Source organism: Chlamydotis macqueenii, chromosome 17 (genome assembly GCF_036417535.1).
Source record: "Chlamydotis macqueenii isolate bChlMac1 chromosome 17, bChlMac1.mat, whole genome shotgun sequence".
Lineage (NCBI taxonomy): Eukaryota > Metazoa > Chordata > Aves > Otidiformes > Otididae > Chlamydotis > Chlamydotis macqueenii.
Window position 1 is genome coordinate 7,575,750 of NC_141572.1, and position 27,204 is coordinate 7,602,953.

Consider the following 27,204-nt stretch of genomic DNA (forward strand, 5'->3'; position numbering starts at 1 on the left):
CCCAGATCATTCCTAGCATATCCAAGTCCCTTAGCACATCCCTCTACTGCGAGAAAGGCTGTGGTTAGTCAAAGAGGCGCTAAGAGGAAATAAGTCATTAAACTCAAAACGTTCAAAAAAATCAAATTCAGTTTAGAATAAGCAGAGCTGTTGTAATCTCGATTACTTTGATTTCCGTTGCCAACCCTGCAGACACACACACCCAGAAATCAAACATTCCTCTGCACTTCAGAGGAGGGGTTGTGACAGAGCAAAAGAGGGTTTTTGTGGGTGTGTTTCACTATCTCCCCTTAAGCCTATTCCGTTGGCATCTATTAAGAAATCACTGCACATTATTAAGATATGTCTTAATTAGCATTAGCTACATTACACTCCATTTTCTTTTATAGGCAAAACAGATTTCTTTACAGCTGCATAATGTCAATAAGTGCTCTATGAGATGAACCTCAACCTCACATATGTTCAGCTTGAAAAAAAGCGTAGCTTAAATTTGCAGTGTCCGTCACACAGAAGGAGACCTGATACAGAGACCGTACTTTTCCATCACGTTCTCGCAGCTCCCTAAACGTGAGTGCAACCTTCAGCTGAGCAGAGCACCTCCTAGGAAAGGGTTTGGAAGCTATTAAAGTTTAAAATGCAATCATGGGCATGAAAGAGAGGTCATTCCTTCACTCCACTTTGAGTTCAAGCAAAAGAAGAAAAAGGGAAAGTATCTCAGCTGGTTAGAATAGGTCAATGGAAAAGGAATAGAAGCCCAGAGTGGTGGGGGAGAGATCCCAAAATAACTTAGACTGCAGTAAATGTTACAGGGATCCACACAATGCACAAGGATCTGGGCAACCCGGTCATGACACAGTGACCACTGCCACCTCACTTACTGTCTCCTGGCCTCAGCTCACCCGGGGAAGCGGGGTGAAGGCAGGGCAGGGTTACACACCAGCTTTGCACTGGGGTAAGGCTTTCTGCATGACTGTTAGCATTCCAAGGTGAAAAATGCAGGATGAGAAGCAGCTCACGTGCAAATAACCATCCACTGGTCAGGGGCCGACCTGCATCCTTCCCCTGTGCCGAGCTGCCGGCACGGGGCAGGGATGCACAGGGATGGGGGGACAGAGTGGGGAATGCCTCTCCCACCTCCCACTCTTCCCACAGCCCGTCCCGCTGCACACTCACCCTGAGCTCGCCTGTCCCGCACGCAACCCAGTGGGAGGAAAGGCTGAAACATGGGAGAGACAGAGGTTACACTCGGGGGATATGTGGGGTTTTTTTAATTCTACCATGTGCTCAGTTGAATTACGGGTATCATTCACCAACGGTGATGAAACTCGGGGGAGTGGAAGGACAAACCAAGCTCCCAGCTATTCCACATACGCCGCTCAGACGGAGCAGGTTGGAAGGGGCAACCTGCTGTACTAACAAAAGCAGGACAAACAGTGATGGAGGTGATGGACAGCCTCACCCCTGCCCTGTGGCTGCCTTCCCCGCCTTCCACCTCCACAAAACTTTCCCACAAAGATAGGTGTATTATTTTCTAACAGCAAAACTGCAGAGAAATGGGGGGAAATGGGGAACTGTGGCTCTCCAGCAGCATAAAGGTCTACATGTATTTTTCATGAAATATTTCATTCTTAACCCAGGGTCTCTGTCAAGTGCCAATGTTGGTTGAGACTTGTAGAAGTAATAACTTATAAATTATAAACAGTAGCGAACAAGCAGCTTTTTCAGCATCTGCCATTGCTGGTGAAAGAAATATATGCAAAGCCCCGGGAACCTTGGGGTGTCGACCGAAGGAACTTGCTAGCACGAGTTTCCCCATCAATCAGAGTGACCAGCACGCCTAACCACAGCTCAGAGCAGCAGAAAACAAACACGTCCAACAAGCTGCTCTGTATCTGCTCTGGTGACTAACAGCTCGGGGGAAAAAAAAAAATTTGCAAGCAATTTATGAGTGGGAAAAAAAAAAAGGTAACACTTGAATATTATTCATTGCAAATTATTCATGCTCTTTTTCATGCAAGTAGTCTGTCCATTCATCAAAATTTTTGCTCCATCCAGGGCTAGGAAACAAGCTGTTACTCATTTTTATTTTCTTGTACTGTACTCAAGGTATAATATATAGGGAAAGTCATACTTTGCTGCTACACAGGCAAGGGACAGAATGACAGAGAGGCAAAGCTGCAGGCAGCTCTCCTGGGGCAAGGGACAGCACTGCGGAGGGGTAAATTCACTGAGGAAGGGCCGATTTCAAACACTGTGACTTCTGCAGCATGGTCAGTGGAAAATAGCCTGCTGCAGCAGCACCCTGCCGTCACCCACCGCCCTCCAGCACCCTGCACCAGAGCAGAGGGTCCTAGCATCCAGGGAGCCTCCTTGCATCTCACGCACCGCAGCCCAGGGCAGCCCATGGCTCAAAGGTCAAGGGCACGATGCCTCCCCTCCGCAAACCCAGGCACTCAGCCTTCTCTTGGGGGAGACGAGGCAGTGACATGGTGGAAAAAGCTGAATTTTCCTTTGGGTGGTTGAAAGCATCTTGGCCCCGCTGGGTAAGAGGAGCGGCCGGCGGTGAGCGCAGAAGGCAGGCGCATGCACCTGCACGGGGATTGAGTCATCGCATGTGGCAGGTACCAGACGGGTCTTCGCATGCATAATTATTCAATCTGCATTTGTGATAATTGCCTGGGCGAAGCCGGCACGCAGGCGGGTGTCATCCTGGGCTTGTTAGATTGCTGATATAAAAAAAAAAAAAAAAAAAAAAAAAAAGAAAGGAGTCAGACTTGCTTATGCATTCCTGTTTTTGTTGTTTTTCCATTTCATTGATTAAAATGTGAGAGTGAATTTAGCCTTAATGAATGTCAAGGAGTCTCTCGCTGGAAGTAAAACTAGTTCAGGCAGTGCTCTGCAAACTTTCCGCGCCGGGCTGTGCCAAGGCTGGGCGTCCTGACTTGCCGGGCTCCTGGCCCCATCAGAACTGCCAGCGGGCACGGCACGGGGTGGTGAGGATACTGGCTGCCCAGCGCTCCTGCATCCCAGCCCAGTTCGTGCCCCTGTGCTGGGCTGCTCAAGTCAGGCAGCCCAAGGGGAAAACCAAGCGGAGCCAGGCTTGCGCAGAGGTGCCGGGTAGAAAGTCGGTGGCCATCGGCCCGCTCCCAGAGCGCCGGCGCAGCACGGCCCCGGCCTGGTCGGGGGCAGGCGGCTCCCGCTCTCCTCTTGCGGAGTGAAATGTTTACCTATCGCCCTGCCTTTCTGCAGCAGCTGGAAAGTAGGCTGAAATGCAGGAAACATGACATCATTTGCCTTCTCCCAGAACAAGATAGATTAGCTCCTTTGTAAGGGGAAGCAGCGGTGAGAAACACACACCCCCAGCAATAAATTCCGCTATTACAGAGACACATTTATTGGGAGATAACAAAAGAAAGCTGCTTCTGCAGTGACTTTTTGGATAGAAGAAAAGGAGACATCTATTTTATTCTTTTGAAGTAGATACTGTGTAGGAAATGGCTAGCTTTTTACAGCTGGCAGTGTTTTCAGCTATAGCTTTCCCCAAACCTGCTGCCGAAGCTATGTGCTATATGAGTCACTCCATGAAATGAAGAGCAATAATAAGTTATTGTGAGCACCAGGCTTTTAGATTTCTCAGTCTCCTCATCTGAAGAATAAAAATTACCCCTCTCCTGACTTCTTAACTTTGTTGGCCAAACTTTAAAGCTGTGGCTGAAAACCAAGCAAAAGTACCGAGCATGCTACTGTAGTGCAACTGGTTTCATGTAGTTCAAAGTCAACATTCCTGGGTTCACTTCTGCCATGGCCTTTTCTTTTCTTTTTTTTTTTTTTTTTTTAATTAAACCTTCAGCAAGTCATTTGATGAGTTTGTCCTCTGTAAAACAAGCCTGTCCTGAAGGACACCAGAAGTTGCAGAAATGCTCATGAGTAAATTGCTTTAAATCATTCTTTGCTTATATATAAAGCCAAATAAATAAATAATGAAATTAGTTACTTCTTCCTGAATAAATTAATATTTAAGGTAAATGTAACCTCCCCACAGCCCTCAAACTCAGCAATTTTTTTAGGGTAGAACAGGAAGCTGGTCAGATCAGGGCCTCTGAAAAGTCTGGTTGGCCACACCAAGGTGCTTTTGGTCAGCCTAGGTTAGTTGGATGGGGTTCACCACAGGAAGATTTAACAGATTTTCTTCATTCAGGCTCTTCCTAGGCTGGTTTCTGCATCTTCCTGTTTCTCATACCAAAATCTCCCTCATATCACCCAGCTCCACCCCTGTTCCTCACTGGCTTGGACGCCTGGAGACAGGATGAAATGTCCCATCAGTGCCTCTGCAGAGCGGACAGATCATTTTGGCATGGCTTTGAGTGGCAAGGGCAACCTTGTTTGTCTGCAGAGGCTGGTGTAGCTCCAAGCCTCGTGCCTCATACCCACAAAGAGAAAGGAAACCACCTCTCCCTGTGCCTCTGTACACACCACTAATTCCCACAGAGCCAGGGAGCCTGCCAGGAAGGAGGTTTTTTTCTGAAGAAAGCAGATCCTAGCGAGGTCTGATTTCTAGCTGGGAAATGCATTATGCATCTGGTACCTTAGGGAATCTGCGGAGCAGGCTGAGAGAGGCTGGCAGTGGGTAGCTATTAAACATATTGCAGCTATTATTATTATTACTGTTGAGAAGGCAGGCACTAGGATATCATTGGAGAGAAGAAATATAAGCAAAATACAAGCAGCACATAGGAAATTAAACCATCTTCAGAAACTAACCCAGGGAAATGCAAAACCAAAGTAGAACTGGCTGGAACAGGCAATTTTTCTGCAAGTGTTTTCACATTCACCCCATCACTCACTCCTCAGCCACAATCAGAGCCCCATTGCACTGGAGTGGAGTGCTTAAACTCAGCAGAAATCCAGCAAAAGTAAAGGTTGTGTGCTCAGTGCGAAGTTTTGCAGCCAAAAGAGCTCATTGACCCCAGGGGTACCTGGGTCAGAGACAGGCTCGTACAGATGTGGTTGGAGTTATTCCGGGAAGAATGCTGGCTTCTTCTCAGTGGCTGTGCTCATGCAGCTCATATTTGGGAACACGCAGGACTGCGATACCCTGAACCATGACGGCTGGTTCATGGAGATCAAAGTTGCCATATCCCTGTAGGACGGCAGTTTGGCAGAGGGAGAAGGTGGTCCGGGGGCAGGAGCAAGCAAACTGCAGAACAGGCATTCGTTCCCTGGTTTTGGCAGCAATACTGCCTTAAATGCAGTATTCCCTTAGAAATAAGAATTAGAGCTATTCTAATAATATCCATTTTAGAGTCAAAGGTTCCATCCAAAGCCCACTGAGGAGAAGAGAGAAATTCCCACCGTGTCTGAGACTCAGCCCACAGAGCATGTTGCTCTCCTGATTTATTGGAGACAAGCTTACACTCCCGTGGGATCCCCAGCAAAGAACAAACCAAATCAAGGCTGCTGCCTTTGGAAATCAGATTTCAAGACAATTAACTACTGCAAAAAGATTGCTGTTTGCATCACAGTCCCTAAAACGGCAAAATTCTACCTGTTATTACTCCTTAGAGATGCTTCAGTAGCGCACATTTCTGGTAATACGAATAACCCTTTCCACCCATAAATATCCTTCTAGCTTTCAGACACCCCTCAGCTCTTCCTGTGAGTGTCCTAGATCTGCTACTGCTCTAAGAAAAACAGACACCAGAAGAACATCCTTATTATTCCTACTTGTAAAGATTGTCACAGGAAATTAGGTACCACATGACCTAAACGCTGTGCTTGATGGAAGTAAATAGCTATGTTCTCACTTGAAATATGATGGCATTCAGGGGCTCATGTCAAAACCTGGATCTCTCTGTGCACGGGGTGACACAGACTTCCAGCAGATAACCCCTGTATGAAAAGCAGACGGAAATGGAATGAAGGTGTGTTGAAAGCACATCTTTATTCCGTTTTGTTGAAAGAAGAACTTTAGATGTGGTCCCACTCCTTTCTTCTAAAGAAATCAATGGGACTATTGTCACCATTTTCAAAAGAAGCAAGATCAGGCCTTTCACTGAAGACAGCAAAACAGAAAGAAATACACTTTCCCTTCCCTGGGACACTGTGTGCCGCTCGGCCAGCCTCGCCGCTCTGCAAAAGGCAGGGAAAAGAGCTGCCAGCAGCGGCACGCTGGGACCACACCACAAAGGCCCGTTACGCTGAGAAAATTCAGCATACGACACTTTGCAGCAGCCAGGCTCAGCTCAGGTGTTCAAACCTTTCTGGATACTTAGCAAAGCTTTTCTCCATGGCAAGGGAGTTCTGCGCCCTTCTCTTCTCGCCGTGGCAGAGCTGAGGACAGACATTTGCCACCCACCTCCCTCCTGCACTCCTAGGGACAAGCAGATTTACGGAGGCAAAGCTCTTCCCATGCTTCTGCTCTTTTTCAAAACTATTTCCAAGGGAATTCCAAAACAAAGTTGCTTTTATTCTGAGTTAGACTGGAAGTTTCCAAATGGAAATGACATTTATGCTGAAACACGTGCCAGGCCCCAGTGCAGCCCGGCCCTCGGCAGCTGTAAATCTGGTGTTTCCTTTGCTGGAGCAGAGCACAGGGCATCTCTGGTTTCACACAGCACATCACGCTAGCAATCTTATATCTGCCACCTGCTAGTATTTTTATGGGCTTGTGATGAATGAACCATTGCCAGTTTTATCAGGTATTTGCTTCTACAGGACAGTAATGTCTGCTTCTGCTGATGCTACTCAGGGAGGTTAACGCACCACATCCTACTGTGGAGAAAGGCAAAATCCCAAAGCATTCCAGATGCAGCTTCCAGCGTGCAAGAGATGCAGTAACTCTCCATCTCCAAACTGCAAATGTACCTGTCCAGTGAAGTGTGCGGTGAGCAGGCAGCTGTGGGCTCTCCCCTAAAGCTGGCACGGCTGAGAAAGTGCCCACGGCAGGAGGGTCCCACTGGGAGCCCTCACACAGCTCTCCTCCACCCTCCCCGTCACAATATTCATGTGCATTCGGTCATCAAGGTGTCATCAAAGCTGGTGGTGAAGGGGCCTGTGAGCTCCACCAAGGAGCAGCTCCATCCCCTGCTAAATGGCCCCAGCTGGCAGCAGGGCCCGTCCCAGGCAGAGCATGGCTCAAGCCAGCCCTGTGCCGATGCCCGGCTCCATCCCGGCCACCCTGCATCTCCCCAACGCTCCCAGCAGCGCCTTTCCCAGAGCATCCCTTCGTCAGTGCTCCACCTGCTCAGCAACACAAATTAAACTTTCTTTCATCAAGCTCGTCTGGCCCCGGGCTTGGTTTGTGGGCAGGTCAAGGCTTGTGAAAGACACAGCCTAACTAACTGCAGGGTATTTGATGCTGCCATGCAGCTTGTTAAACCAGGCAGGGATTTCATCTTCCCTTCGACTTCCTTTGAAAAACCCAGCCCCAAGGTTTCTCTTTCCATAGCTCCCACAAAGGGAAAATTGGGAGAGGATCTGAGGCAGTCAGATTTGCCTGCGTGGGGTCTTAGAGATCTAGCCAGTTTGTACAGCATCCTGCTCTCTATAGCCCAGGATGGAGTGACGTTCCACTTGGCCAAATGCTATTCCCCTTTTATCTTTTAATTTCCAGCCCTGCAAACAAGTACATCTGCCAGGCTGCATGTAAACAGAGTAATGGGTTCCCTGGCCAGCAGGAAGGTATGACTCATTAATTGCTTTACACCACAGTATAGAAAGCCATCAGTGTCTGCCATGGCCAGTCTCCTTGTAGAAAAGACATATTTGGATTGTATTTTTCAAAAGGAGCTTCTGTATGCTCTGCCACTGTTTGCTATGCAAATTTTGGTGTTAATTGCACCAAAATGAGAAACATATTACTTAAATCAGTGCACTCTTCAGATGGGCATCAGTGCGTGTGTGTGATATTCTGCCAGATGTTATTTTATTACTGCAGTTTAATACCTAACCATCTGCTTCCTTCTTATTCTGTCACGGTTTGTATTCTCCCTGGGACTGCTTTTCTGTTACACTGGCTTTTATCATCTGCATTATGTATTAGCATGGCCAGGGCTAAAGGCTGGCAGCATCCCGAGCACAGTATCTGCGCAGAGAAGCAAATGAGCAGCAGATCGTTAAAGTGAGAGCACAGAACTGATACTCCAATTGGACCAAAAAATGAAGTTGATAACAAAAAAAAAAAAGCTAAAATCAGACCTGAATGTTTGGGAGTTAGCTATAGACATCCCAACGGAGACAGAGCACGCTACATCCTTGCAAACACTTTTCAACTTGCACCACCCTGCAGCTTAAAAAAACATAATGTTTTAAAGCCTGTGAGGGATTAATTGGACAAAATTTTTTTTTTCATTTATTTGAAATTAGGTTTTTTGCTCCTTTCTCTTTCCAGACTGCTCAGTGCCGCAAATGCCCAGACACATAGACAACAAGAAGAGACAGGACCAGGGGTTTTAGGTTGGCTTCTCCATTGCTCAACGCCATGGTGCCAATTTGAGCCCAGGCAACTTGAGGGCTCTGAGGTGCGTCACAGCAGCAGCACGGCTGCTAACTCTGTGGTTGCATAAGGGCAAGTGAGAATATCAGGCAGTGGAAAATGGAAGAGAATCTATTTCAGGAGGATTGTACTCCTACAAACAGCTAGGAGAATGCAAAACCCCTTTGAACATGAACGTTCCCAGGTTTTTGCCCAAACACAATGAACAACAATTAAAATTACAGGATATTTGCCTTGGATACACTCAAACCTGAACTGCCTTCATCCCATCTCATAAACTAAATTCTTCACTGATTGAAAATAACGTATACAATGTCACACAGCCACTCTGCAGAGCTCTCTATCAGATCTCATTTTTGCCAAATAAGGCCATATTTCACTGCTCATGATGTTTGTTCTGAGTATCTTCTTGGCATCCTTTAGAAGGAACTTCAGTGATTTTCCCACGTACAGCCAGGGAAGGGAAGATGTTGAGCACCAAGAAATCACAGGGACATAGAACTGAAAGCAGCAGTCAGAAAGAGAGAGAATCTTTTTCCTTTTTCTCTTTCATTTTTTAAGACAAATAAAGAATGTTTTTAATTTTTTCAGACCAATTTTACTGGGACGTTCTCAAGGGTTTAATGGCTTACCCAAAGCCAGGAGCCCTAATTAGCCACACGGGGCCTGGCCACCTTTCCCAGGCTCAGTCTAGGTCTGGGAGGCATTTCAACATTCCTGCTCCCGTGAGGGAGTGAGATTGTTCAGATAATTAATTTTACCAACACATAGAGCGATATTTGCAATAATTCTGTCTCATCTGTTGCCATTTTACTGTCTGGTAAGAGATAATGGATAAAAGCAACCTGACTTTTTGTTAGTAAACTTCTACTAGGCTGCACATAATATTACCTAGCACTTCATATCCTCAAAGCATCATACAAATACTAAGTAATGGATCCATGTGGTAATTGTCCGGTACAATAAAGAGCCAAGAGCACAGCATTTGCAGTAAGAATCAAGATTACAACCTTTAGGACTGTGCACAGTATAAAACTCACATGGGAGATTGTGTTACACCAGGATCGCGTCCCTGCCGTGCTGTCCCACTTTCCCCAATGGTGTTATAACTGTGCTGTGAACACAGCCCTGTAAATGCCATAAAGCAAAACAAGTTGTGTAACAGTAACCCGTTTTTGGCTCCCTTTCGGTGAAGAAAAAAAAAATTAATTTTCAATTGATTAGGAATTAAAAGCATGACAGGGAATATAACCCAAACGCACTGCTGAACGGACAACGAACCTGCGCAGCAGAAGCTCCTGCCTCCAACCTTTAAAGCTATTAACCCTGGCATGAATTTTTATTTAGTGCTGATTAGGAGACTGGCAGCAAAAATCAATTAATTAATTACATCCCAGATCCACTAGAAAGCATAATGGAAATTAAAGAGAGCTAGATTATCCTGCACCCATGGAGGAAAGGCTGCTGCAACAGCCCTGGACGATGGCACTATCTTTTTCTTTAAGTGTAAAGAAATAAGCATTTGGACCAAAAAGAAAAAAAAAAAGTCTGAACAAGATAATTTCTCCTAGTTAGAAGCACCAAACCCTTCCCTGACTGGCCCATGCGTCAGAACAATTTCTATCCCTGGCTCCCGTTTTCATTTTTGCATCTGAAGCTCTAATCCTGGGGATTTCTTGCACCAGTCCCACACAGTTCACCCTCCTCCCACCTGCTTACAAAGCACCATCCAGGCACCATCCCAAAAGTTCAGGTTACAAGACCTCTGGAGAAGGTCCAGAAGGTCCCGAAGGGAGATGTTTCTGCAGGACTCAAAAGAAGACGACAGCACACGTCACCATCTCCCCAGCCACGTCCCTCCAGAGAACACACGCGTTTTGCTATTTCATCTATTTCGACAAAATTATGTACTAGGTTTGGGTTTGCTTTGTTTTTGAATGCCCAAGGTACAATTAGCTAACTAACATTACTGACAGTGATTAGCGGGTGCTAATTACAATAGAATTTCCGTCAAATTACATGGTGCATAAATATGGCCTGACAAACCGGTTCAATTTTTAGAAAAGAGGGGGCGAGCTGAGGAGCTGGTAGTGCCGGCACTGCTGGCAGGCATCTCGCAGGCAGAGGCAGGGCAAAACGCAGCCGTAGATTAACACATCAGCTCTCTTGTGCCCAGTTTCATGCAAGCAGCGTCCACAGAGGGATTTTTATTTAGGTGAGACCCGTAATATTTGACCTTCCTGGTTTCAAGATACGAAAACTAAGATGTGAACAAGCGCATGTGTGCGTGGTGGGTGTCAAGAGCCACCCAGCTTAAAAAGCTCCTGCTGCTACAGCTTTTGTGTGTGGAAAAGGTTGAATTTCAGCGCCTGGGATGTTTGAGAACAGCTGGTTAACAAGGTCTTGTGTGTCCTAATTCAAAGTACTTTGATAGGGTTAATGAAGAGATACCGCCACCCTAATTGCGTTCCCAGTCTGGCCAGGAGCACGCCGGTGCCAGACCCGCTCGCTCCGGGAGGACAAGGCGAAGGGGAGCGTTGCCGCAAGCCTCTGCCAGTGGCCCCATTGCTCAGCCCATTTATCACTGCCACCGCCGAGAATAAATGTTTATAAATGGTGTGTCAGCTCTAATGTGATGAATTATCTCCAGTCATCACATAGATGGTTCAAGATGTGTTAAGCTGGTTCTAAACATTTGGTTAAGAAAATGTCTGAGATTGGAATCGAAGGAGGAGAGAGAAGAAAAAAAACACACACATGTGCCAAAAAGTGAAGGACAAAAGATCCACTGGTTTGACTTTGCGCTGTACTTCCTGCCCCGGGTTTGCGAAGTGCAAGTAACCTGCCGAAGTACATTAAAACTCTCCCGACTAACCCCAGTTTATTGTAAATATTACAGCAAATCCATTGTAAACAGCAGCAAGAGGCTTTTGGGAACCCATTAATCAAAATAAACTGCTCTGGAAAATGCCTCTGCTCAGCTTGTTTAACTAACGCCGCAGCTCCGTACTGCATAGCTGATTTCAAAATATACAATTTATTGCCTTGGATGTCTTTGCTCAGAGCTAGATCTAAATTCCTCTGGGTACTTTAACATACAGTTAATCAAAGCACAATGCCACCCCTATCATATTTACAATCTGGCAGGCAATTAGTCAATAATAAATAAAAAGCATTGGAAAGACAAATGATATTACTGTGTATGTATCAATGGGCTTATAGGCTCAAAAGATTTATCAGTAGCACTGGAGAGAATAAATATTTATAAATGGATGTGTCACTCATGAAGTGATAAACTATCTCCAGTCATTGCATGAAGAATGCATATTTTCAAGTTGACATATTTTATTATCTACCTAATCATTTTTCAAAAGGTGTTTTTCAACTTTATTAGCTGTACTTAACAACTGAAGGAACTTCTTATCATCATCACTGAACTGAGGTTGTACAGCAAAGCCCCACTCAGGATTTCTACTGCAGGTTGTACAAAGAGAATAAAAGGTTTTCTTCCTCCTGTTATCCTTTGGCCCCAAATGAGTATTTGAAGTCCTGCAAAGCCTATTTCTGTGAGTAGAATCACTTAAAAAATTTAAAACGTAACCTTCCCCCAAATAAAAACGTCAATATTCATAATGTTTAAATTTCAAATGCCATACAAATATTTGAAACCCATCAGAACTCAAATATATGTCGCTTAGTTCTGCCACGGTTTCATATTGAGAGGGAGAAAGATATAAAACATCAGTACAAAAAAAAAAAAAAAAAAAAAAAAAAAAGAAATCTGCCCCTACGATTCTTTCCTCACCATCTCCAAAAACAGGAGCCCTGCTCATCCCTAGTCCTGCTGCTTTACATGAGTGATTTACGGTGTCAGAACTAAGTATGTGTTTTTAAATCAACCAATTTTTTTTGTATAAATATTTAAATAGGAGTGCTTTTTAGGAAAGCAGTTTGTGTTAGCAAAAGTGTGAATGAAGTTGTATTGGTATAAAATGTTTACACGATAGCTGTGTTTGTGGAGAAAATTTAAACTGATATAACTGCATCCACACTTAAAAATGTTCACAGCAATAGCACGGAAAAGAGTAATTCTCCTCTGCTTACATCCTCACAAACACATCATTAGCTAATGATTAACTCGGGCATATTTATTTATAGAACTTCAATCTTCATTTTATGTTATTATATTTCATTTCATTGACTGGAAAAGTAAAAGCGATATATTCTAAAATATCTGTACAACTGTTTCAAGACCATTAATAACCCAATAACTAAGCTTTAACTTAGAGGGGAAAAAAAAACCCAGGAGCTAGGTCCTTGAGCGAGCCCGGCGAAGCACCACGGCACGGTGCGGACAGATGTTCCCGTGCTTGCACGTGCGCTCGCTGCTGCACCGCTGCCTTTCCCCGCCTCGAGGGACGGAGCCGTACTTGGCTCGCACATTGAAGCTTGTGAGTAAGCAACGGAAACTGGATATTCTCCGCATTTGCAAAATCTACCATGCCAGTTAGACCTGATAAAATTTTAAATGCTCCCTTGAATGAAGTTTTTTTTTGAATGCTGCTGTTGTTATCCCACTCATTTTACATTTGAGTTTGGCAGTGGATGCCATTAGTGAACATTCAGTGTCAACAGTGTCATGACGCTGCTCTCAGAGATGTGTCAAGTACCGCAGCGTGATCTTGTTGCATTTAAAATTCACCACAGCGGTAGGACTGTGCCAATTTCCTGCATTAGATCCAGAACGAAGCCAGCAAACGTGGCAGGTGCACAGAGCATGTTTCAAGAATAAACAAGCAACAAAGGAAACACCTTTCCTCTGCCGCTTTTTTCTTTGCGCCACGTCTTGTCACACAAATTACTTGTTCGGGAAAAAGCCTTTCTTCTGCTCTGCTCCGCTGAGCAGCCTGCCTGATCGAGGGGAAAGCTAAGATGGTGGCAGCTAAACGGCCCCCGACCCCTGGGAATCCGGCGAGGCAGCCACTCACAGCCTGCTTTTAACTTGTTTCTCATTCATTATCCTTTGAAGAAATGAGCTTTGGAGGCAGGACAGGAGTTTAGATAAACACAGATCTGTTTACCTAGGAAAAGGGGAAAAAAAAAATAAAAAAATTGTATTTTAGAAGTGTGCTGCCCAGGCTGCGTTAGCTGACTGCTCTCAGTTTAAATGCGCTTTTTTCCTGATGTAGTCACAGAGTTTTTCTCTGCAAATCATTTCTTGGTCTAAAATCTTCAGTTTCTTGGAAACCACATGACTGATGGTCCTCAACGCTCGAGATCGAGATAATCTATTGCACTTTAGCAGTGGAGTTGCCCACTCAGCATTATACATGGCTCCAGTTTGCACCACTTGTTTTATGAGGTGTAATACCAGCTTTACATCCTCTGTAGCCAAAGCTCTGACAATTTTTTTCCTCTGTGATTCAGACTGGGGGAAAGAAACACATTTGTTGAATTGAGGAACGCTCACATTAAACTATTTCCATCTTGCTTATTCGCATGGGAAGATGCAGGATAGAAACCCTGAAGTGTGTGAGCAGGAGCAGGGCTGTGGCAGAGACCTGACACTTCAAGAACCAAGAGCAGTTTGCCCAAGGTCCCTCCAGGGCCAGTGGCAGGACCAGTACGAAACCGAGAGCCACACCAGCCCTCCCCCACGGCACCACCCAGGTTTTGATGGGGTGCTGGGTAGGTGCAGTTTCCATTACAGCAGTCACAAGATCCCCAGCAAACATAACATTCACCACAGACTTTTTTTTTTTTCCAGTTTGCTTGTGTTTTTCTATCAAAACACCTTTACCAAAATCTGGGTCATGTGAATATTCCTACACCCCACTTACTTCTCAGTAAACAAATGATCTCCAAGCAGGACGCTTTCCAGATGCATGGCAGGTAGGAAGGTCAGGTCCTCCCCAAGGGCCTTGGACGCACGTTGTGCTGGGGGGGACACTCTGCTGCCTCGCTTCTTGTCCAGCTTCAGTTCTCCACTGCTGCTGGTGCACCTATGTGTGCCTGCCCCGAATGACTCTCCTGGGAACTGCTCTTCAGCAGTGGCCAGGACAAACACCAAACCTGGCTCTTCCCCTCACATACCATTCCCTACACACTCTTCCGTGTGTTGCTGCTGGCTGAGACAACCCAGCTGTGTGCCTGGGGGCACAGCTGACCTGTGGATAACTGCTAACCCCCATCCTCACCATCATCTGCCCAGCCTTCCAAAGCCATCACACCCACAGTGACAAACATCTTTGTGATCCTCAAAAGCCAAATGCTTCCCTATTCTCTTATGAGCAGCAGCCCAAGCTCACAGAGGGGGCTCCCTCAAGTCAACCAAGGTTTTTAATGGGATGAGCGCAATCACACCAGAAAAAACTCCTCAAGTTGGTGGGCTGGTAAAGCAACCCTGCAAAGAAAAGGGTCCCTACAAACAGCATGGCTGCCCACAGCGCAAACTTCCCCAAAAGACTTTGTTTTGTAACAAGTAGGGTTTGACAAGTCCAGCCACCTTAAAAACTTTTGGAAAAAAACCCTCTGCTCTCATTTCATAACAGAGTGCTAGAGACCTCATCTTGCACAACCAAGGTGCCATTACATCATCAACTGGAAAAACTGCCGGAGTGGGGTCACCCCAGCCCAAAGCCCTGCCCAGCTCCCGCAGTACCTGTCTGATCATGATGGAGGAGCTCACCCCCAGTTAAACCCTGCTGCCTTCACCCGCCATGTGCAGCCAGGCTCTGGCAGGCTCCCCACGCAGGACAGGCACCGCCACGCGTGCCAGGGCCTGCCGGAGTGGGGCGTAGGGCTCCTGGGGCCAGGTTGGCCACCCTCCACCTGCGTGAGCAAGCACAGCCTTGTTTTACACGGCTGGGATGAGGCACAGTTGCTGTCTAACCCAATGGAGGTGTTTCCTAGGGATGAGAATTTTTTCGAGAGCTTGCAATAAAACAAATTGCTGGAGGCAAAAATAACAAAACAGGGAGTCTAAGCTCTTCCACTGGGTCATCTGGAGTTAATTCTTTGAAAATAGCAGTCTTTCATCCAACTGCGTCTCACCAAAACATTTCCAAGACAGATATCAAATGATCTGCAACAAATCACCCAGGAACTTAGATTAGAGCCGAAATTCCAGGAAAATCTGAGTGCAGGGAATAGTGCCTGAGCTCATCCGTGGGAGAGGAGTCTACTTACGCTGTGAAAGGTTATTCGGGTGTTTAATAACAGATGGGGAAAAGCTCTTTCAAGTTAAAGATTTCTCGGCTGAAGAAGGCTCTTGAATAAGCCAGCACCAAGGCTCAGAAGGACATTTGAAGGAGCTCATTCCTTACAGAAGCCTCTATGCAACCGGCATTTTACTTTTAGTAGTGGAGCAAAATTGCAAACAGCTGGTGGATTGCTGGAACATTTTAAAACATTTCTTTCAAGGTACATTATTACTTTCTTAAGAATAAATACACGTGCCACACATTCCCCATTTTGCACACACAGTGAACACGTATCTCAAGGACCATTGTTTAGTTGGCGAGTTGCTTATTCAAAGCAAAATCTCTGTGTCCTGATTTTGCTACAGCAGTGGGACTCTAATTTTATTTCTTCCCCCCCACCCCCCGCCAGCCTGGTAGTCTCTCTTTACCAGGTGAGCGAGTCCCTTCGTGTATCATAAAAGAGGAGATGGTGATCACAGCACAGTTGTGTTATCATTGTGCTCGCACGCCCTCCTGGGGCACAGCCCCTTGGCAGAGCATCCCAGCTCAGTGGGGAACTGACAGGCGTTTTCTAAAAGGTGAGTGGAAAAACCTGATTACTTTATGCATGAGGGATTTGTTTCAAATGCTGCCATGAGGACTCCCCAGAGGTCCTAAAAGCTAAGGATAGATTTTGAAAACCATGTTCTTGCCTGTGGAGGGATGAACTGATGACTGCACTGTTCAATTCCCCGTAGCAAAGGTCAGGAATAGAAAGGCAAAAATAAAAATCTCAGCTCACAAATTGTCTCTCCTTGTGAATGTCTTGCCATCAGTTAACTCTTACTGCAACCACAACTTCTGCCTGCCCCCAGAGTCTTCCTGTCCCTCCCTTCATTTGTCGTTGCTGAGAACACAAACATCCTCCCCAACACGCAAGATCACCTCCATCCTCCAAACGTGCCTGGATCCATGCTCTGCCTGTCCTCTGCTAGATCTGCACTGGTACCAGGTAGCATCTTTTACCTCTCAGTCTGCAACACCTTAACTGCGGTGAACCAACAGTAGGTACCAGATGGAAACAACCAAAACCAAGATGAAGCGACCCTCCAAGGTGAAGGGCACGGAATCAATGGCGCACAGCTGCTGGAAACACTGCAACCGGTGGGGGATACGGTCTGCACACCATGCATTTTAACGCATGGTTTAATTGAATTCATTATGAGAACCACATCCCCACATTATGAATACCATACGGCACTTTGCAGCTGCGGTCGTAACTCAGCTTCATCAAAAACCTGCAGTGGCTAGGAACAAGCAAGAGCAACGGCACATAACTTTTTCAAAGAATACAGTAGGGTGTATGGCTACAGGCAAGGACATGCAAAGTCAAGAATAAAGTCAGGGTCTTCAATTTTCTTAATTTTCAAGGCAGTTTTCACCTATCAGACTTTTTTTGACTATGGATAAAATTATATATATTTTTATATTTTATACATATATATATATATATGATAATTAGCAAATAGAAGCACTAAAAGTACAAGGTCAGTGTTATCAACGTACCTATGGGTACATCAGTGACAATTCCCAGATTAAGCAGTTCTGGGGTTTGATGTCGCCACAGAGCCATACACACGCAGTCCCCCTTGTCTCCTCTCTTTTCCATCCTTTCCTCTGTTCTCAGAAAACGACTATATGCAGCATCGGACACATGCTGGAAACAAGGAGTGAGTGCTCGGTGCCCAAGTTCTTTAGAGCAGGGGCAGCCGTTACCTTGGGATCACAGGGTCGATCCTTTATAAAGTGAACTTCATAAAACCATCATTCTGTCGAGTGGCACATAAAGACATCACCAGAGACCTCGTGCAGACTTGGTACACCATGTGGCATATTTCCAGAGATTTCCCTTAACTAAGGCCTTACTGAGCTCTCCTGCGTCCATGGCCCAGGCAGGGGCTTTCTGAGGACACGGGATCTGTCCTCCCACTCGCAGGGATGAGCGTGTGGGAACGCCAGCTGCGCGCTAGAAGGGGCAGGGAGGCGAATGTCACACGATCTTTACAGGGCAATGGCAACGCTTTCTCCTTTCCCTCATACAGCAACGAAATGTTGGTATTAGCTTGGTAATTAATATCTCCTATTTCCCCTCTTTGCTCTGATATCAGTCTCTAGAGACCTCCCCTGCATTATGCACATGGGCACACATGCACACACTCATCTACTTACAAACCTCCTGTTTGATCCACACCAGTCAAAAAGCATTACAGGCAGTGCCCAGAAGTCCTTGCTCTCTTCTTTGTCCTGCGATAAAAACTTAGTTCAGCAAGACAAAGGACAACACCCTGAAATTTCAACCTGGCTGATTATCCCTCTTTCCTTCCAGCCATTTTCTTCTCCCTGTGTCAGAGCTGCAGTTGCCTCCAGCAGCTCCCTGCTGCCCCCGCGATAGGTGAGGGTCTCCTCAGGAGGTAAGCACAGTCCCTTTACACTGAGATGGGCCAGAACCTGAAACAACTCAGAGGTTTGGCAGGGCTTAGATCTGAAGCTTTACTATGAGATTCTCTGAAGACTGAGAAAAGGAAATTTCACAGAATGGGTGTTACAAAAAAAAGAAAAAATCTGTAATCAGTCTAATTTGATAACCAATTGGTCTCAGCCATGCTCTCGCCCTTGCTTACAAAATGAATGTTCTTTGGAGACAAATGTCAGAGCTGGGCTGGAGTGTGAAATCCATTGCAAGCACAGCCACCAGATGTGTTTGCTTTATGAACTTGGGATTTCCTGAACCTCCTGGTTAAAAAGCATGTGTCTCTATTATTTGAGATCAGGAGCAGTGAGTTCAGCGCCTAGCAATCAAGCCATAGTTATTTCTTGAGAAGTTTCATCAGATGAGATTATTTGTCGTGGATTACATGTTCAATTCAAGAAGTCTGAAATTTTCAAACAATTATTTGGTTCACAGACTCACTACCTGGATGCAAAATAATCTACTATGGTTATCATTTTCAGGTGTAAATGTTGAGTAATGAACCCAAATTTGTCTTCTGTTAAGGTCTCACAGCTGAGCCTATGAGACTCATTAATCTCTAGAAACACAAACTTAAAATGCAGACTATAAAATTACCTGTTTGAGGCAAATCCTAAATCCCTAAGCCACACATGTGCATTGGAAAAGGCTTGATTTATATGGTTGTAAAACTCTTGCAGGAAGCAAACACTCTGACTTATAAAGCTGGAAAGAGGAAACCCTCTTCGTTCGCAAATTCAGTGTGCAAGATTCTTCCCTGCAAAATGGTTTTTAACAACATCATTCCAAGTAATATTGTAGATGTGCCTGTACTTATGGAATTTGCTGGTATTTCTATCATACCAAGGTGTAAATCTAGTATTTTAGCTCATGCCATCTCACAGCATGTGCGGGGGATGCCTCTTCTCCTGGGGGCTCACAGACCCAAACAAAAACTCCAAAATGAGCAGCTCCCCGCAGAGGAACTCTGACAAAACCCAAGGTGATGCCCCAAATCTGAGTTCAGGGCCATGTTTGCAAACTTCATCTATCCAGTTATGTGTTACAAGCACTCATTTTTATAGAAAGCAGGTTGGATCAGCATAGGAGAGGAAACTGTAATTTTCACACACTTCACTCTAAAATCTCTTTGCTGGCGTCCAGACAAATGCATTGACCTGTTCACCCATGCCTCTCTAACTTAGTTCCTCATATCTGACTGCCAGGCTTGTGCAACGCACTTGTTTCACATCTCTGCATTTCGGGGCTGGGTCCGTTTCTCCCAGCGGAGGACGCACACTGCGGAGGAACCTGCTCGGCATCACCAGCGCCACTGAACCAGACCTAGGCTGGGCACTGGCGCTGGTGCCCCCAACAACCTCCCCCTCCACAAGCCTCTGCCTTTGCACTTCTCTCTTCCCTTCTTCCCACCCTTGATAACTATTCCCGCTCCAGAAGGCCGGAAAAGCACTGGGGATGCTCCTCTTCCAGCTTATCTGAGAGCGCAGCACAAAGGCAGGTCACAAATTTCCAAAGCAACCTGCGTGTAAATTGACGACCGGGCAATAAACCTGTCCTCAGATAAGCAGAACAGTTTGCATATGCTTTTGTGCATGCACCTGCCTGTTCAGCAAGTCACCTCTCGTTTCACAGCTCATTTCGCTGACTGCGGTCTACAGGTTTTATCTTTTTAATTGGGCAAACAATACACACCTTGTCTTTGCACATAAAGTCCAGTGCTAACCTGCATGACTCCTACAAGCTGGCAGTTTGGGGTTTTTTTCAGTTAGCTCTTAGTAATGCTGTACATTTAAGGTGGACGTGTTCCCTTTCTTGACAGCTTCCTATCTGCAATGCAAATATTCAAATTTCTGCAAAGATTTTGATTCTGCCCAAGGCAAATCTTCAAGAGCCCATGTCAGTGTCCATTAAAGTCCAGAGGGAGAGTCCCTTTGATTTCCAATGGCTTTGAGACAGGCCCAACAGTGCTAAAAAAAAAAAAAAAAAAAAGAGAGACAAGAAGCTGCTAAAAAAAAAAAAAAAAAAAAAAAAAAAAGACTACAAGAAGCGCAAGTCCCCTCTCACTGCCGAGCACACAAAGAGCAGCAGAAGTTTAGCAGTTACCCTGCTTCATGTGGTTTCTCTGGGAAATGATTGGGGTTTTTCTAAATATTCTAAATACACAAGCAGTGCATCACACAGAGACGGGGTTTAGCACGCCCCGCAGAGTTAACGTAGTTTATACGGCCACAGTTGCGGCCTGAGGGAGAAGCTAATGCAAAGAGCAGATGAAACTGGCCAGTGGTTGTGTTCTCCTGTCACCTTCTCCACTTGGCATTGCTCACTGCTCCTAGGTTTTACATCCCATTCCGCAGGGTCAGGCAGCAGGGCCCCGGCATGGGAAGGCACGCTGGCCCCACTCGCTCAGCCCACGGCTGCAGGGGGATGCCGACAGCCACACCACAGCCTGCCAACCGGCTCTGCACAGCCAAACTCTGCTCTGGGGGGTCCTGCTCGAGCTACCAAGACTCCAGCTTTAGCGCAAACTCAACCAGACCTCAACTTGAGGCCCCTGCAGAGGATGAGCACCCATCCCTGCTGCAGCTCAGGCCAGCACGTCAGGAGAGAACCGCTCGAAAAACCAAACCCCCTCCCTGCACACACACACACTTTGCAGCATGATTAGGTTTTGGCGAAGACACACTGAATGTAGGGAGGGGGAAAGTGCTGTCTTTGTTCTAGAATGCAAATGAGCATCTTTTTTAGAAGCTGAGAAAGAGCCCCAACTAACAAAAATTGCGCATTGACTGAAATAAGCCAGGCTGCCTTTCAGATGTAGACTTCAGACAGAAAATGAAACATATCAAAGTGCCTGATTTGACGTGGCTTGCAGCTGCAAGGCAAAGTGACTGTCCCATTTTTTTCCCCCCGAGGCAAACACTCAAGATTTTCTTGATCTTATCTTTGTCTTTCTATAAGTCTTTGAAAACCATCTGTAGAGATTCATAAAGGGTATTTGTGTTTTAAGTAAACTGCAGAAGTGATCTATACCGAACAGATGGAAACAAATCAAAAAGCTTAACGGGATGCAGAAAAACAGCAACACTTAGAAAAATACTAGATATGACTGTGTAGGCAGGTTGTCTCCCATTTGTATTGCAGTTGGCGCGGCATCTCTTTCTTCCAGCTCTCTCTGCAGCCTGCACGGCCTGCTATCACCGCTCCTCTCCTGTCCTCGCTCACGGGCTGCAAAATACTTCCCGGCGACGTTTGCACTTCTAGACGAGCATCCCTTCGATGGGAAGCGTTCAGCTCCGTGGCAGAGCCGGAACACCCATTCGGAGCCCTTAACGCAGCTCCCTCAGAAATAGGTTGCATTTGACAGCAACGGGCTCTGATTTCTCACAGCTTGCCAAAACATTTCTGAACAGATAAGGTGGGGGAGAAGAGTGCTACAAATCAATCTCCAGCGTACCCAGGGATTGTGCGCTTGGTTGTTTGTTCGGGGTGATGTTTTTTTCTGACAGACGATTTCAGAGAAGCACAAGACTGCTTCCTCGGTACCAGCTTTTCATAGAAGACACGATAAGGTGCAAAATGATGTGTGTTACTGGAGCGAGTGGGCGTTAATGGACTTCCTGAGCATGCTAACAAAACCAACAGAGAAAAAGAGAAAAAAAACTTGACTAGTTTTCCCCACTGTTTCAGCTGCAGAGCCCTACGTGCCCATTTTGAGGGGGCTGCCACGATACCCCTGGAGAGCATCTGCCCCAGTTCAGTCACTGTAACCCTGAGCAAAGACCCTGCTTGGCCACATCTTCACCACAAAGGCTGTTCGGATATCAGCATAACTCTCGCTTCACAGATTCCCAGCAGTGGGTCCGCAGAGGCTGGTCCCTGCTAACACAAAGTCTGGGCCATATAATCCCATCCATAAATTCATCAGCCTCTGTCGTAAAACCACACAGGCCCCACACGTATGCTCAGACACAGCGTTGCTGCACAGCTGTTTCATAACCTCATCTCTGCAGTGGTAGCAATACCCTTTTTATTTCCAGCTTACTTTTATTAATGGACAGTTTGTACCTTTCCCCCATCCTCCCTCTTTTCTTTTGCTTCCTTTTCTCACCAGTCCCTTACAAGCCCAAGGCAAAGGTTAAGGTAAATCCCAGATGGGAGACCTGGGGATGGAGAAGACTGTTGGAGCTACATCAAAGCACTCTTGCTTTGTTTCTGTAGGATGTTACACAACAGAAGTTCAAGATAAACGTGTGTTTCTATTGAACTACTTAATTTATTGCGAAGCCAGGACACGGGTTCTGCGGTAAGCATCTCAGGAGAAGGGGGATCTTATCCTGCAGTCCCACCTGGTCCCCAGGATGGACACTAAGGACAGTCCTGTCCTTAGACTCTGGGACCAGACTTTGGCTGGGATGCCCAGACACACAAAAAGGACACAAGAAAGGACCATTTCAAGTGAAGAAACGACAAGGTGTGCTCTGACCCCACATCGTCTTTCCCCTGTTGAGATGAAACTCCAGTGCTTATAAACTGTGGGCTGAGCTCAGTGCAGACCCAGATGTGTTTCCGTTGCCGTCAAAGGGAGTTCACCTTTGACTTTGTCAGAGCTAAGCAGAACAATGCCAAAATTATCTGAAAACTCATTTCTGCTCTCCGTGCCAGGAGGCAGAGCAGGAGAGGAGCAACTCCTTGACATCCCTTCCTTTTCCTCAGCACAGTGCTGGGGCCGCAGGACTCCAGCACGAGTAGATGTGGGGACAGTGATGCATGGGCAGCTTTGGTGGGAAAGACCCTTCAGCCAACCACATCTACCCACCAGTCTTTCCTGCCACACCAGGGAAATCACAATGGTGTGTTACACACCATTTCTCACCAGCTCTCTCAGCCATCGCCCAAGGAAATCAAACATTCCTGCGCATTTCTTTGCTGCTCCCAGAGGAGCTCACTGCCCTCTGCTCTGCCACGCTGCCTTCTCCAGAAGGGAACAGGCAAACGCTCACTTCCATCCTTGTCCTTCAGGCCACACTCATGAGAACGTGGGTGGATGCCAATCTGGGGCATTGTCAAGCTGAATATCTCCTTTTTTTTCCCCCCAGCCTGGGGTTTCACCATCTCCAAGCTCTGCCTCCTGAGCAAAGCACACAGCATCCCATGCTGTGGCCCCAATGGACCTTTAGCATTTGGATCCTTGTGAGTGCAGATTCCCAGTTCTATCCACCAAAAAGTCTAAAGAGCCTTGCATTCAAAAATAGAGGCAATACTGTGACTGATATTTTTAGAAAGGGAATGCATATGTAAATTATTCCCCTGAAAATGTCTCTCTGCGTCAGACTCTCTTCTGATTCAGAGAGCATCCCTTCTATCCTTTCCTCAAGTACAAGCTGCGTACAGCGAAGCTTAACATCTCAGGGAATTTGGTGGCAGAGAAGGTTGCTGCAAAAGTGATTCATCTATCACATCTTTCACAGCTTCGGTAAACTGGAACAGTGCGAATTTCTCTGCCCCCAGTCTTGGCTGCTCAAGAGCTCCCCGACTTCTCTCCCATTCATAGCTTCACACACGCGCAGTGTAAAGCCAGGAGCGCTGCTGGTTTCCTCACCTCCGCGTCCCCAGCCTCCTGCCGTATGCTTCCTGCTGAGGATGCCGTCAGAATCCAGACAGGCCCATCTGGTGGGAGCACTTCCCCGGTCGGTGGCTCGGAGGCTGTGGAACAATGCTGGCTTTTGGCTGGCGTGGTGGCAGGGGGGCGAGGAGCACCAGCAGCCCTCTGTGCACACGAGCTGGAGCAGCTCACGGGCGATCCCCGTGTCAAAACCATCCCGTCGGCATGACCTGAGTTTGCACCAGGGCTGCTCAGGCCCAGGCAGACCAGACATTCCCAGCGCTCAGTGCTGGCGAAACGGAGCCTCCTGAGAGAAGGAGTCACTTACAGCCACCGAAAACAGGCAGCCGTGTTCTTCCACTCCCTCATATTCAAGGTCTCCATGGGTGTAACCTGCCCAAAACTCCTCCAATCCCAGAGGCCACCGAGCAGCCAAAGCAGGGCAGGAACGCGTGCACCAGGAGGCACCTGGCCAGCGCCCCACGCTTTGGGAAGTAAACAGCACGGTCCCTGACGCAGTGTTCGATCACTGTCCAGAAGCTATTAGGAAGCTAATTAAAATGAATAGATCACTTAAGTATTCAGAGTTCATATCCCATTAATTCAACAGCACAAGATACATAGAGAAAGACAAAGGCTGAAGAAAAGGCCAAGGACGGCACAGCAATGTTCCTTGGTGTGGATTTTTTTCCCTCCTTTCTTGTAACACAAAAGATAAGTCTGTCTCCTGGCTTATCTAGATACATTTGTAAAGATTAAAAACACTCTTCTCTGCCTCTGCGTTCTGCTGTAAATGATTAGCCCATGGTATCGCTGAGCAGGGCGCTCTGCCAGCCTTAAGGTTCTGATTGAAACCACAAAGATGGGAAAATTCAGAGCAAAACCTGCTGCTGCCCGCGAGGGACCGGGCAGGACCCTGCCGTTCCCCTGCCCTCGCAGGCAGATGAAGGAGACAGTGATGCACACGAGCAGCCTCAGTGCTACAGGAAAGGCTGGCCCCAATTCCTGCACGAGGAGGAGGTGGGGATAAAAGCATTTTCCCACTTACTGGCACTATTTGGGAATGGGTACAGCAGTAGACAGGCAAGGGGGTAGCTCCCAGCTGGGGAGGATCAGAGACCTGACCTCCAAGAGCCTGCTCGTGCAAGGCCGGCTATGCCATGGGAGCAGCCGTCTCCAAAGCCTTGGGCAGGACTCAAGGAGGTGCCCCCAGGGTGAAACCTCTGTCCCCAAGCACATCCCAAAAACCCAGCGCGGCAGGAATGAGCGGGCTGCGGGAGAGGAGTCAGATAGCCCAGAGAGCAGGAAACGGGATCACAACACCATAAAAAAAACAAAACAAACAAACAAAAAAAACCAAAACACACTGAAAAATATCTGTTGGGTATGCTAAGGGACAGTCTTGCAGTCCGTAAGACTTGGATATTTCCCTATTGCAAAGATCTCTTTGCAATGGTTCAATGCGGGGCCCAAAACAGAAAAAAATTCAAGAGCGACTGTGGTCCAGATCCCCGCCTCTCACTAAAGGGTTTGTTCTGATGTGTCACTCCAAAGTCCCACACTTCATCTCTCATTTTAACACTGGATTGCAGGCACCGCTGAGTCTCCCCACTGTCCCTGAAAACCTTCCTGGCTCAAGGATGCCCAGGTATAGGCAACGTGCTGAAGAACACACGTGCTTGTACCCCAAAAGTCTGTGGTCACGGTCCTATGTTTTGGAGCTCTTCAGCTTAAGAAAACCTAACCCAAGGAAACACATTTCTTTGTCACATTCCAGACCAACACAAATTAATGTATCGGCATTAAAAGACCATGAAAAATGGGGTTAATTACGGAAACGACGACCTTTATATAGAGCAGCTCAGCCACAGGCTGCTCTCATACATCATAATGTTGGGAAGAGCCACTTACTGACACACAACAGCAAATAATAAATAATAAATAATAAATCCATCAACCTAAATTGAAGCTTGTGTAATGTACTCCTGACAAACCATAGATTAATTTGCCTAATCCATCACTTGTTAATCCTTCATCCCCAAGCAATGCACGTAAGTGCTACAACCGCGACATTTGAGCCTATTCAGACAGGCACAGTGACCCAGGTGCAGCCACTCAGAAGTTCACCGGCCGAGACTCCCACCTTCAACCAACATGCCAAAGCACTGCAGCTTCCACGTTTGAAAGGCGGATAACCAGAGCATCAGGAGTTCTGGATTTATGCAGCCACAAAAATAACAATCAAGCTTTTATCTCATCCGTAACAAAGACAATTAAGCTAAACTTAGCAGGTTGTTTGCACTATATAAATAATAAATGCTCATATCCAACGTTAAAGGAAACTGGAGCTGTAATCCGTACTGGTAGGCTTATACAATTAAGCTCATTGTATAGAAGCTTGCATATTAGGGTGAAGCCCTTGATAAAACGAGGAAATTAAGAGGATTTTTACACTTCAAATTTATTTCCTCCTGAGGCTGTTTAGGGTTTTAGAGCCGTAGGAGAGGTAACACAGCAGACCTGGGGAGCTGCAGATGGAGAAGATAGAGCAGAGGTGGGTGTGCCCACCTTGGTGGAAGTGCTGGAAACGGGAAATATATTTCTGTAGCTGCTAAGTGCAAAATGGCCCCAGAGGAGAATAACCATTGCAGATTAAGTGCAATTAAAATCTCCCAAACTTTCTGCAGGAACAAGAAGCTGCTGCATTGAACTCAGTCGAAGGTGAAGGTGCAAACCAGCAACTGGTACCGAGCTCCTCAGCAGGAGAGCGGTCAGGAGGGAAAGCGCTTCCCAAGCATTCTTGCCCCTCAAATCCACTCAACTGTCCAGGTTAGGGTGGAAATTTTGCACAGAACTCTCAAATATTAGAGAAACCCAGCAGCTATTCCTCAGCTCATACTGAGTGACAAGTTCCACAGCGGCGGTACCTAAAATACTCTCTTATTAAAACCATTATTAGACACAAGAAGGATGTCTGCTCCCACATGAGAGCTAGAAATCTGTGTCTAGTTTTAAAGAGAAAGCCAAGAAGCAAACAATGGAAATATTTTCCCTCCTGAAACAGATTACTCTAAAGTTAAGTTGTTTCCCAGTGCTATTGTCAAATCTAATTAATCTGTTCTTTGCAACACCGCTTGCATTTGCTTTAATTGCCAAGTGACACCATGAAATGACAGTGCCAAACCTGCCTGAGAGCTGCACTGGGACCCCAGAGCTCTTTTCCATTCAAAATTCACCCTTCTCCTGTTCACGCTCAGCCAGTGCATCGCTGCTACTCGATCCTCTCCAACCGCACAGGTGCAAGCGTGCACGGCTGCAGAGGCTGGCACATCCTTTCCAGACACAGGGATGAGGGGTGTGACACCATGACAAGGCCTGTTCTGGCATCAGTCCAAAA